This window comes from Pyrus communis, chromosome 1, assembly GCF_041283825.1.
Source record: "Pyrus communis isolate YQ-2024b chromosome 1, ASM4128382v1, whole genome shotgun sequence".
Lineage (NCBI taxonomy): Eukaryota > Viridiplantae > Streptophyta > Magnoliopsida > Rosales > Rosaceae > Pyrus > Pyrus communis.
The window spans coordinates 2,973,338-2,985,426 of NC_142565.1; the positions used below are offsets into that span (position 1 = coordinate 2,973,338).

Sequence of the window (12,089 nt, forward strand, 5' to 3'; positions counted from 1 at the left end):
AATTGGGCAATTAAAAACTTAATTATTCTAATTAATCTTGTTCTAATGAGCAACATAAATGTGTTGTTTGCAACTGAATTCTTCAATTTCAGCACATGGAGCTATTTCTCTTGTTCTAATGTTGAATTAACATTACAAGAAGCTCCTCTCCACCTCTGTCAATGTCAAATTGGATGACTCAAATTATCTGAATTGGCACTTCCAAATACAACAAGCTCCTCTCCACCTTCACTAGGGTTCAGAGTGTTGTGCGGAAGCGCTAGTTTGAAACCAATAAACTAACACGGAGAAATATGACAAAACAAACAATTCAAAATGACATAAAGATTTATACTGATTCGGCGTGAACCTACATCCAGTTTGGGGACAACGAGGAAGTTCCACTAATAAACAAAACGAGATTACAAAGAAAGCTCTCAAACTCAAACCCAAAATACACCCAAATACAAACACAAATAGAAGAGGGAAAAAACGAATTAGAAACAAAATATTTGTCTCTCTGCAACTACAACAATCTCTAATTGGATTCACTCTTACAAAACTTAAATGCAGCAGCTCCCAATTATTTCTCTCTTATATTGGGTTTCGGCTCCTCTTTCCGTCACACTGGTGCAGCTGCTTCGGTTCCCACCCTCTCATCCAAATTGCACAATGTGAGGCTTTATATACGAGCACTAAAAAGACCTAGCATGTGATCCGCATATGCCAACTAAAGAGCCACAACAGTTTGGTTTTAGGTCCGCGTAAGAAAGGGTCGAGACCCAACAGAACTAAGGCATCAAATCCAACACACAGGAGTTATTCTCTTCAGTTTTCCTTTGCCCCATCAGGAAGTACCAATCTTTTAGAATGTAAATCCTCTTCATCAGGGGTTTCACCCCCACTTTGTTCAGCCTCATTATAGCAACACCCCTTACGGTTCCTCTTAGAATGAGCAACTCTTACCAGTGATCTGCGTAAAGCACGAAGTTCCGCTGCAGAATTTTCATGACGAAAGTCGGGCTGTGTCATGCTTTTGTTATGCAGCTCCTCATGATTGGCATAAAAGAGACAAACTCCACACCTTCTGATGCGATGCTGCTGCACTGGTGCCCAAGAATCACGTGATTGGACTCCATCTTTTAGTTCAACTCTAAATGTGGCCTCGGTGGTATAGCGCTCACTTAGCTGCACACCTATTTTCAATGGAAGATATCCCATGAACATGTGATCTTACTCAAGTAACCTGTCACTTGTGACTCCAATCAAGCAAATCAAATCTGAAACTGAGCTCGCTGTGCTCTCCTTTTGAGGTACAAAAACACAGGGCAGATAGATCAGACACATAATGCGCGTACTTGAACTTAGTAAAACCGCATACAGCAAATCCCAAAATCTTATGATCCGACACCGGTGGTAGATGCACAGTTACTGAAGATCCACTACACTGATGACAGAACCAATCTGAAAGTTTACTTCCAGGAAGGTACATAAACAAGGAAAGAGTTTGCAGATAACCCTACAGAACGAAAACAAAGTAGACTGAACTTGTATTAGATATGTTTCGTACTTTCGCACGTGGAGAGAGAGAGAGAGAGAGAGAGAGAGAGAGAGAGAGACCTGATGAGCTTCTATAATTTCTTCAAATAGATTTTGCACCAGCTGGAAGCAGTTTGAAAATGTGAAGTAAAGATTACTGTAAAGAAGGTTTGGTCCTGAAAACAGTTTCCAAAGCTGTGCAATCATGGGCGTCTATGAAATTTATGCTTGATGAAAGCTCTGTTATTGATTTCATTCTCTTGCAACCTTCCAATTTGAGATCTGTCAAAACGATGAAGCCGATGTTAGAGTGTGAGTTTGATTCTTGTAAGACTTGTAATGATCATTAAAGTGTTTTGAATTAATATGAAGAAGTCTATGCGTAATTGGAGTTGTTCTATTTTATAGAATTGAGACTCATCAACTTACTTGGATTAAGACTCATGCTTGGATAAGGATTATGGTTTAGTATTCCTTATAGGATTGTAAAAGGGCGATCAAGTTGTTTTTCGCAGTATAAATAACATGGGCTGCTGCTCTCACAAGATACTGACTCTATTGGGAATCAAATACCTATTGTTTGATTGAGCATCAAGATCTTGCAAGAGAGGAGAAGTTTTTGTGTCAGGATGGTTTCTACATCATCTTCCTCATCTACAGGCTAGTCATGTTCTTCTCGTTCTTGATTTCAACAGACTTGTTGTGGTTTGATTGCTAGAACAATTCCTAGTATTTTGAGTTTAGATTAACATGTGGTATCAGAGCCTTGTGGTTCTTGCAATTGAATTCAACGAATTTGTTTTGTTAATTAACAATTGTTAACTACGTTGATCTTACGAACAAAGGTGATGGTGAAAGATAGGAGAAAACTAAAAAAAAAAAAAAAAAAAAAACGACGTCGTTTTCTCTTAATTAGATATTTTAAACTTTTGACCCTTAGAACAAGGAGAGAGAAACATCAAAAAGGATTCTCGTTTTTGACCGTTGCATCAGTATGGTGTTCTTTACACTTTCTGGTACTGAATGACTTCGACCTGGAGAATTCTTTCTCTAATTCCTTTATTTCTTGACGACAAGTGATTCAATAACACTATATTTATGCTTCCGCTGACTATCATATTCTACAAAGGTAATCTCTGATTAAAATTTAGCATTTTGTTAGCTGGGTGATTCACATCAGAAATTCTCTTCTTGAATTTTTTAAAATTTTCTGATAAATCACATGGTGATGAATATGACGTTTTGTTATTTAAGATTCACTTGTTTCCCTTTTTGTGACTTCTTAAATTTCCCCTTCATCTGTTCTGATCAAATGTTGACTGACGACTATTGTTTTCTTGGATTCATGTCAGATATGGTATGGTGACTATCTTGATAATATGATGAGTTAATGATCGATGTTGAGTTATTTAATCTATGTATGCTTTTCATATATCATGAAGGGACTATATATATGACTAAATTGACTCTACATTGAAACATTCAGTGAAAGTAGATTGAAATCAGGAACTTTAAGTTTTTGTGATTTCATTATTGTTCATCTACAGTTTCTCTGAAGACTCTAAATCTGGCTAGTATTCCTATCCACACTGGAGGAAGCAATTACAAGAAGTGGAGAAGAGAAATAGGGTAGCTGTTGACTCTGAATGAAATTGACATTGTACTTGCCATGCCCCAACCACCAAAATTGACAGATAAGAGTACTAAGTCTGAGAAAAATGAGCATGAAAGGTGGACAAGAGCCAACAAAATTGCTCTTTCTATCCTTGAAAGTGGAATGACAGATACTGTGAGAGGGGGAATTAAGAAACAAGATCTTGCAAATGACTACCTCAAGGCCATTGAAAATAAGTTCAAAGAATCCGAGAAGGCAAAAATTAGTCAGTATATGTCTATGCTAACAACCTACAAGATTGACAGGAATGCTTCCATTAGGGACCACATCATGAAGATGACTGATGCTGCAGAGAAACTCAACTCTATGGATGTCAACATTGGGGAAAAACAGCTAGTCTTCATGATTCTAAAGGCACTTCCTACAGAGTACAGCCAGTTAAAGGTGTCCTACAATACTCAGGACAAAACATGGACTGTTGATGAGTTAAGAGCCCAGTGTGTTCAAGAGGAGACTCGTCAGAAACAGGAAAAAGGCAAGGAGGTTGAAGCTATCAATTTTGTGCAAGCTAGGAACAATGAGACCATTATTGCTTCTGGTAAGGCCTCTAAGTCTTTTGGCAAGTCTGCTAAAAATACTAAAGCCTTTAAATCTAACAATCTTAATGTCAAAATTAAGGATGTCTCTAAAATCAAGTGTCATCATTGCAAACTCAAGGGTCATTATAGAAAAGATTATGAACAATTTAAGGACTGGCTGAAAAGTAAAGGTAGAACTGATGTCTATGTTTGTGTGGAGTCTAATCTGATTGAAATCCCTATAGATTCCTGGTGGTTTGACACTGGATCATCTGTGCACATTATAGATACATTGCATGGTTTTCAAAAACAAAAGCAACCAAGTAAAGATTCTTACAATGTTTTTGTAGGTGAAGGGACAAAAGTGAATGTAGAGGCCGTTGGGGTCATAAGACTTAAACTAAAATCGGGTTTTATACTGAAATTAAATGATGTGCTTTATGTTCCAGCTATGAGGAGAAACTTACTTTCAGCATCAAAATTAGTCAAACAAGGTTTTGCTTTTCTTGTGAATGATGACAACATCAAATTTTTTAGAAAAAACAGATTGCATTCATTATTGGGATCAGCACTTATGCATGATGAATTATGGAAATTGGAATGCATTGTTGATCAAACATCCTTACCTGTTATGAATGTTAATACTAAAAGGATGCATGAATCTGAAGTTTCTTATATTTTGTGGCATAAAAGGTAGGGACACATTTCAAAAGAAAGAGTTTTGCAGCTGTCTAAAACAAATTTGATCCCTTCACTTGATTTCAAATTAGTTCCTCAAGACTTGTAGCCTTTGTGAAGTCGGGGGTTTTCATAAGGTATTGACAATGACTTAAATTGATGAATTTCAACTTTTCCAGAGGCTGTTAAAAAGTCCAAGAAAACATGCACAACTCAGAACCTAAACATTGAAAATAATAAATTTACGTAAATGAAAAATCGTACCTCAGCTCCTTTCCAATGCGAGGCTTTATATACGAGCACTAAAAAGACCTAGCATGTGACCGCATATGCCAACTAAAGAGCCACAACAGTCTGGGTTTAGGTCCGCGTAGAAAGGGTCGAGACCCAACAGGACTGATCCATCAAATCCAACACACAGGGATTATTCTCTTCAGTTTTCCTTTGCCCCATCAGGCAGTACCAATCTTTTAGAATACAAATCCTCTGCGTCAGAGGTATCACTTCCATTTTGATCACCCTCATTATAGTAACACCTCTCACGGTTCCTCTCAGAATGAGTAACTCTTACCAGTGATTTGCCAAAAGCACGAAGTTCGGCTTCAGAATTCTCATGATGATAGTGTTGTTCTTGAAAGTGGAATTGATCCGGCTGTATCACGCTTCAATAACGCACCACCTCAAATTTGGGATAAAAGGGACCACACGGCTTACAATTAGCTTCCTCTCACAATTGGCTTAAAAGAGATAATGCACCTCCTCACAATTGGCATAAAAGAGACGAACTCCACTCCTTCTGATGCGATGCTGCTGAACTGGTACCCCAGAATCACATAATCTGACTCAAGTAACCTGCCCCTTGTGATGCTCAAATCAAGCAAATCAAAGCAGAAACCATGCTCGCCATGCTCTCCTTTGAAGGTACAAAAACACAGAGCAGATAGATCAGATGTATAATATGCAACTTGAACTTAGTAACACCGCACAAAGCGAATCCTAAAATCTTACGATCCGAGACTGGTGGTAGATGCACAGTTACGGAAGATCTGCTACACTGATGGCTGAACCAATCTGAAAGTTTACTTCCAGAAAGATACATAAACAAGGAAAGAGGTTGCAGATTACCCTGCAGAATGAAAACAAAGGTAAACTGGACTTGCATTAGATATGTTCGTACTTTCGCACCTAGAGAGAGAGAGAGAGAGAGAGAGAGAGAGAGAGAGAGAGAGAGAGAGAGAGAGAGACAGAGACCTGATGAGCTTCCACAATATCTTCAAATAGATTTTGCACCAGCTGGAAGCAGTTTGAAAATGTCAAGTAAAGATTCTTGGGAAAAAACTTGCTCGGTCTTGAAACAGATTCCAAAGCTGTGCAATCAGGGGCATCTATGAACCTTATAGTTGATGAAATCTCTGGTATTGATTTCAGTCCCTTGCAACCTTCCAATTTGAGACTTGTTAACCAATGAAGCTCTCAAAATTGTTTCTACAGAGTTATAATGTATTCAATAATGATAAATGAGCAATACCCAATAATTCCAACACCTCAAACTTTGGGCAACCAGAAAGACTAAGATAGTGAAGGGACTTGAGATCACAAATGCTGCTTGGGAGACTTGAGATCACAAATGCTGCTTGGGAGACTTGAGTTTTTTGCAATCTCTTAGGTTCAACGTAACAAGCCCTAGAAGAAGATTCCCTAAACAGTAAGGCCCATGAGTTTACTAATTGACAAAGGCAGTTCTTTAATTGCAGTCCCATCTAAATATAACTTTGATAGATTCTCCATAGCATCTGCAATCTCTGGAAACTTCTCAAGGTTTGAGCAACCAGAAAGATTAAGGGTTTGAAGAGATCCCATATGAATGCTGCTAGGCAGGCTCTTGAGTTCTTGACACCCAGATAGGTTCAAAACAGTAAGGCCCGTGAGTTTATTAATTGATGAAGGCAGTTCTTTAATGGCAGTCCCATCTAAATATAACTCTGATAGATTCTCCATAGCATCTGAAATCTCTGGAAACTTCTTAAAGTTTGAGCAACCAGAAAGATTAAGGGTTTGAAGAGATCCCATATGAATGCTGCTCGGCAGGCTCTTGAGTTCTCGACAGTGTCTTAGGTCCAAGAGAGTAAGGCCCGTGAGTTTATTAATTGACGAAGGCAGTTCTTTAATGGCAGTCCATTGTAAATATAACTCTGATAGATTCTCCATAACATCTGAAATATCTGGAAACTTCTCAAAGTTTGAGCAATGAGAAAGATCAAGGGTTCGAAGAGATCCCATCTGAATGCTGCTCAGCAGGCTCTTGAGTTCTCGACAGCCTCTTAGGTCCAAAATTGGAAGACCCGTGAGTTTATTAATTGACGAAGGCAGTTCTTTAATTGCAGTCCCATCTAAATAAAGCTTTGACAACTCCTCCATAACTTCTGAAATCTCTGGAAACATCTCAAGGTTTGAGCAACCAGAAAGATTTAAGGGTTTGAAGAGATCTCATATGAATGCTGCTCGGCAGGCTCTTGAGTTCTCGACAGCCTCGTAGGTCCAAAACAGTAAGGCCCGTGAGTTTATTAATTGACGAAGGCAGTTCTTTAATTGCAGTCCCATTTAAATAAAGCCATGATAGCTTCTCCATACCATCTGAAATATCTGGAAACTTCTCAAAGTTTGAGCAACCAGAAAGATTAAGGGTTTGAAGAGATCCCATAAGAATGCTGCTCGGCAGGCTCTTGAGTTCTCGACAGCCTCGTAGGTCCAAAACAGTAAGGCCCGTGAGTTTATTAATTGACGAAGGTAGTTCTTTAATTGCAGTCCCATCTAAATAAAGCTTTGATAGCTTCTCCATAACATCTGAAATATCTGGAAACTTCTCCAAGTTTGAGCAACCAGAAAGATTAAGGGTTTGAAGAGATCCCATAAGAATGCTGCTCGGCAGGCTCTTGAGTTCTCGACAGCCACGTAGGTCCAAAACAGTAAGGCCCGTGAGTTTATTAATTGACGAAGGTAGTTCTTTAATTGCAGTCCCATCTAAATAAAGCTTTGATAGCTTCTCCATAACATCTGAAATATCTGGAAACTTCTCCAAGTTTGAGCAACCAGAAAGATTAAGGGTTTGAAGAGATCCCATAAGAATGCTGCTCGGCAGGCTCTTGAGTTCTCGACAGCCTCGTAGGTCCAAAACAGTAAAGCCCGTGAGTTTATTAATTGACGAAGGCAGTTCTTTAATTGCAGTCCCATTTAAATAAAGCCATGATAGCTTCTCCATACCATCTGAAATATCTGGAAACTTCTCAAAGTTTGAGCAACCAGAAAGATTAAGGGTTTGAAGAGATCCCATAAGAATGTTGCTCGGCAGGCTCTTGAGTTCTCGACAGCCTCGTAGGTCCAAAAAAGTAAGGCCCGTGAGTTTATTAATTGACGAAGGCAGTTCTTTAATTGCAGTCCCATTTAAATAAAGCCATGATAGCTTCTCCATACCATCTGAAATATCTGGAAACTTCTCAAAGTTTGAGCAACCAGAAAGATTAAGGGTTTGAATAGATCCCATAAGAATGCTGCTCGGCAGGCTCTTGAGTTCTCGACAGCCTTGTCGGTCCAAAACAGTAAGGCCCGTGAGTTTATTAATTGACGAAGGTAGTTCTTTAATTGCAGTCCCATCTAAATAAAGCATTGATAGCTTCTCCATAACATCTGAAATATCTGGAAACTTCTCCAAGTTTGAGCAACCAGAAAGATTAAGGGTATGAAGAGATCCCATAAGAATGCTGCTCGGCAGGCTCTTGAGTTCTCGACAGCCTTGTAGGTCCAAAACAGTAAGGCCCGTGAGTTTATTAATTGACGAAGGCACTTCTTTAATGGCAGTCCCACCTAAATAAAGGTTTGATAGCTTCTCCATAACATCTGAAGTATCTGGAAACTTCTCCAAGTTTGAGCAACCAGCAAGATTAAGGGTTTGAAGAGATCCCATATGAATGCTGCTCGGCAAGCTCTTGAGTTCTCGACAGCCTCGTAGTTCCAAAACAGTAAGGCCCGTGAGTTTATTAATTGACGAAGGCAGTTCTTTAATTGCAGTCCCACCTAAATAAAGCTTTGATAGCCTCTCCGAAATATCTGGAAACTTCTCAAAGTTTGAGCAACCAGAAAGATGAAGGGTTTGAAGAGATCCCATATGATTGCTGCTCGGCAGGCTCTTGAGTTCTCGACAGCCTTTTAGGTCCAAAACAGTAAGGCCCGTGAGTTTATTAATTGACGAAGGCACTTCTTTAATTGCAGTCCCATTTAAATAAAGCCCTGATAGCTTCTTCATAACATCTGAAGTATCTGGAAACTTCTCCAAGTTTGAGCAACCAGAAAGATTAAGGGTTTGAAGAGATCCCATATGAATGCTGCTCGGCAAGCTCTTGAGTTCTAGACAGCCTCGTAGGTCCAAAACAGTAAGGCCCGTGAGTTTATTAATTGACGAAGGCAGTTCTTTAATTGCAGTCCCATGTAAATAAAGCTCTGATAGCCTCTCCATAACATCCGAAATATCTGGAAACTTCTCCAAGTTTGAGCAACCAGAAAAATTAAGGGTTTGAAGAGATCCCATATGAATGCTGCTCGGCAGGCTCTTGAGTTCTCGACAGCCTCGTAGGTCCAAAATAGTAAGGCCCGTGAGTTTATTAATTGACGAAGGCAGTTCTTTAATTGCAGTCCCATCTAAATATAACTTTGATAGCTTCTCCATAGCATCTGAAATCTCTGGAAACTTCTCAAAGTTTGGGCAACCAGAAAGATTAAGGGTTTGAAGAGATCCCATATGACTGATGCTCGGCAGGCTCTTGAGTTCTCGACAGTCTTCTAGATTCAATATAACAAGGTTTTTCAGAGCTGAAATGGATGGGTCAACCTCATATAACCCTTTACAACCTTTGAGATTTAGTTCCTCGAGACTTGTAGCCTTTGTGAAGTCGGGGGTTTTCTTAAGGTATTTACAATAACTTAAGTTGATGAATTTCAACTTTTCCAGAGGCTGTTAAAAAGTTAAAGAAAACATGCACAACACATCTCAGAACCTCAACATTGAAAATAAATATATTTACGTAAATGAAAAATCGTACCTCGGCTCCTTTCCAAAGTTGTTCGATGCAACAATAGCTCATGTCAAGGTTTACAAGATTCTTGAACTGAAAGTTGGATGGCCAAGACTTTAGGGGGCAATAACGCCAGAGGAGACACGTCAACTGAGAAGATTGGAACTTTAAGTCCGCAATCCAGTGCTGTATGAAGCAATCATGTGGAGCTCGATGGTCAAAGTACTTGGTGCAAGTATAAGCACCATCACGGATCATGAGCAGTCTTAGTTTTGTCATACTAACAAAAGCTTCAGTATTTGAGCATCCCTCTTTAAAGATTGCTGAATCCAGGATTATGCCTTCAACTGCTTCTGTAGCCTGGATAAACCAACAATGTAAATTAAAGTGAAGGAAAACACCAAGAACCTTATTGAATATTATAAACAATGCATGTTTGCTATAAAATAGATTTTGGCCGGCTTTCTATGAAACATTGCATAAGAAAAAGATATCTCACTGTATTTTGAGTCAGCACATGATGAACATCTTCATAACTCCACAACCTACTTCTTCTCCCAGGCTCTTTGATAGATTCTTGGCGAACGATTTCCCGACACATTTCCTCTAGTAAATCATGCATCTCCAGTTGCCCCTCCTTCGAGACAGATATGAGAGCTTGATTGATTAGAACTCCTATTCCAGTATGAGGATAGAAACCACAACTGTCCAGAATTGCAGTTGCATAGTCTTTTTTCATTCCTTTAAGGAAACATGCAATATCTAGAAGGATGTCCTTCTCCGTTTCATCGAGTCCATCGAAGCTTGTTTTAAGCACATCATTAATTCCCCTTTGTGGGATTTTCCTTATTTTTTCTAACACATCTTCCCACTGGCGTACAGTTTTGTTATGAAGAAAAGCTCCCAAGACTTTGAGTGCTAAAGGCAGACCTTGAGCGTAGTGTAAGACACGCCTTGAGAGCTGAATCAGCTGATCATAATTTAAGGTGGGTTGGTTTGTTCTGAAGGCGTGCTTCCTAAAGAGCTCCAGAGCTTCGGAATCACTGAAAATCTCAGGCTTATAGATCGCATTAGCTCCACTTAGTAATTGCAAATCTCTCGTTGTTATAATGATTCTACTACCACCACCAAAGGAATGTTGCTTTCCTAGTAAAGCTTCAATTTGGTCTAATTTGTTCACATCATCAACAACAATAAGAACTTTTCTCTGACCTAGGCTCTTTAACATCACCTCAAAACCTTTACTCGAAATGTCTGAACTCACCACCTTGTTATTAGAGATACTTGATAGAAGTTGTGTCTGCATATGTAGTTTGCCATGATTCTTGAAACCCTCCTTGACATTGTCAAGAAAGCAACAAGCTTCAAATTGACAAGCGATTTCATCATAAATAGCTCTAGCGATAGTTGTTTTGCCTAGACCACCCATACCCCATATTCCGACAATACGAACATCATCCTTATGCAACCCAGGAGGATCAGCATATAACAATAAATGCATTTTACGCATATGAGAATCCATTCCAATCAATCCATTATCTTTGCTTGACGAGATTTCGATCAATCTCTCAAATATATCATCCACAATTTCCTCAATAAGCTTGGCATCATCCCTATGTAATAAGAAAAACAGCATTGCCAATTTTGCTAAGAAAATATACATTATACAGTGACACCCAATTAAACTAGATGCTTTAAAAATCCCAATTCAAAAGTAATTAAGAATATAATCGAACAGTAATTACTCGAATTTTCGCGAATCCCAGCCGGATAAATTGGCAGCTCTGGTTAGCGCGGACCTCCAGCTCTCCACCTCTTTCATTTCGGCGCTCGATTCACCTTCGTTTTGAGGAAAAGCTTCTGCAAAACTTCTCTTGAGCTTACGAACTTCAGATGGATCAACTTGGTAGAAAATCGGCACCACTATCTGCTTCTTTGCATCCATGCACTCCAGGATTTTGACCAGTTCTTTCAAGCACCACGTCGAAGAAGCGTAGTCCTGGGAGAAAACCACGATCGAAAGCCTCGACGACTCGATAGCCGCAAGGAGTTCCGAAAGGTCGTTGCCTTTTCTGAGCTCTTCGGCGTCGATGAAGGTGTTGATTGCTTTCCGACGCAGAGCACTGTAGAGATGGCCGACGAAGATCTTGTGTCTTCGCCTCTGAAATTCAGGAAGACGTCGTATTTCCATGAGGAAGAGGAAGAAGCAGCCATTGACATCTGACAGGGACGATATCCACAGCAGATGGTCCGCTACCGACTCGCCTAATGCAACGTAAAAGCTGAAATGGCCGATTGAGCGTCAGATTTTGGAGTTGGGAGTTAAACGATCGGCTGGAAAAATTGTACCCAAAGATATGATTCTGTTTGGCTCATCAGTGCGGCGACGTTGGATTCGTGTCCTGCACTTCTTGGGCTGTCTTTTGGTTTATCTCGTGCATCTGGTGGAGGTGCTGTGTTTGGAGTTTTTTCTGTTGCCCTTATCTTCTTCTGGATCCCAGCGGCCGTTCATCCGATTGGCTCACCAGCGCGGCGATGGGGACGACGACTAACAGTTTCTCTGCTGCTAGGGTTTTGTTCTTCTTTGAGCTTTTTGCTTCTGTTCGGGCCTAATCTCTGTTTTCGGGCCTTGTT

The 12,089-nt window shown here is 39.8% G+C and overlaps 1 pseudogene across 1 annotated transcript; it reads right to left on the reverse strand.

Annotated features, from left to right (window-relative positions):
- Positions 1-292: 292 nt before the first annotated feature.
- Positions 293-12,089, reverse strand: LOC137720809 (disease resistance-like protein DSC1; annotated as a pseudogene). Its single transcript, XR_015961612.1, has 7 exons — positions 11,201-12,089; positions 9,955-11,068; positions 9,483-9,815; positions 6,919-9,394; positions 5,641-5,828; positions 5,242-5,256; positions 293-1,498 (listed from the first exon to the last, which is right to left on the reverse strand). The product of XR_015961612.1 is annotated as a disease resistance-like protein DSC1 (transcript).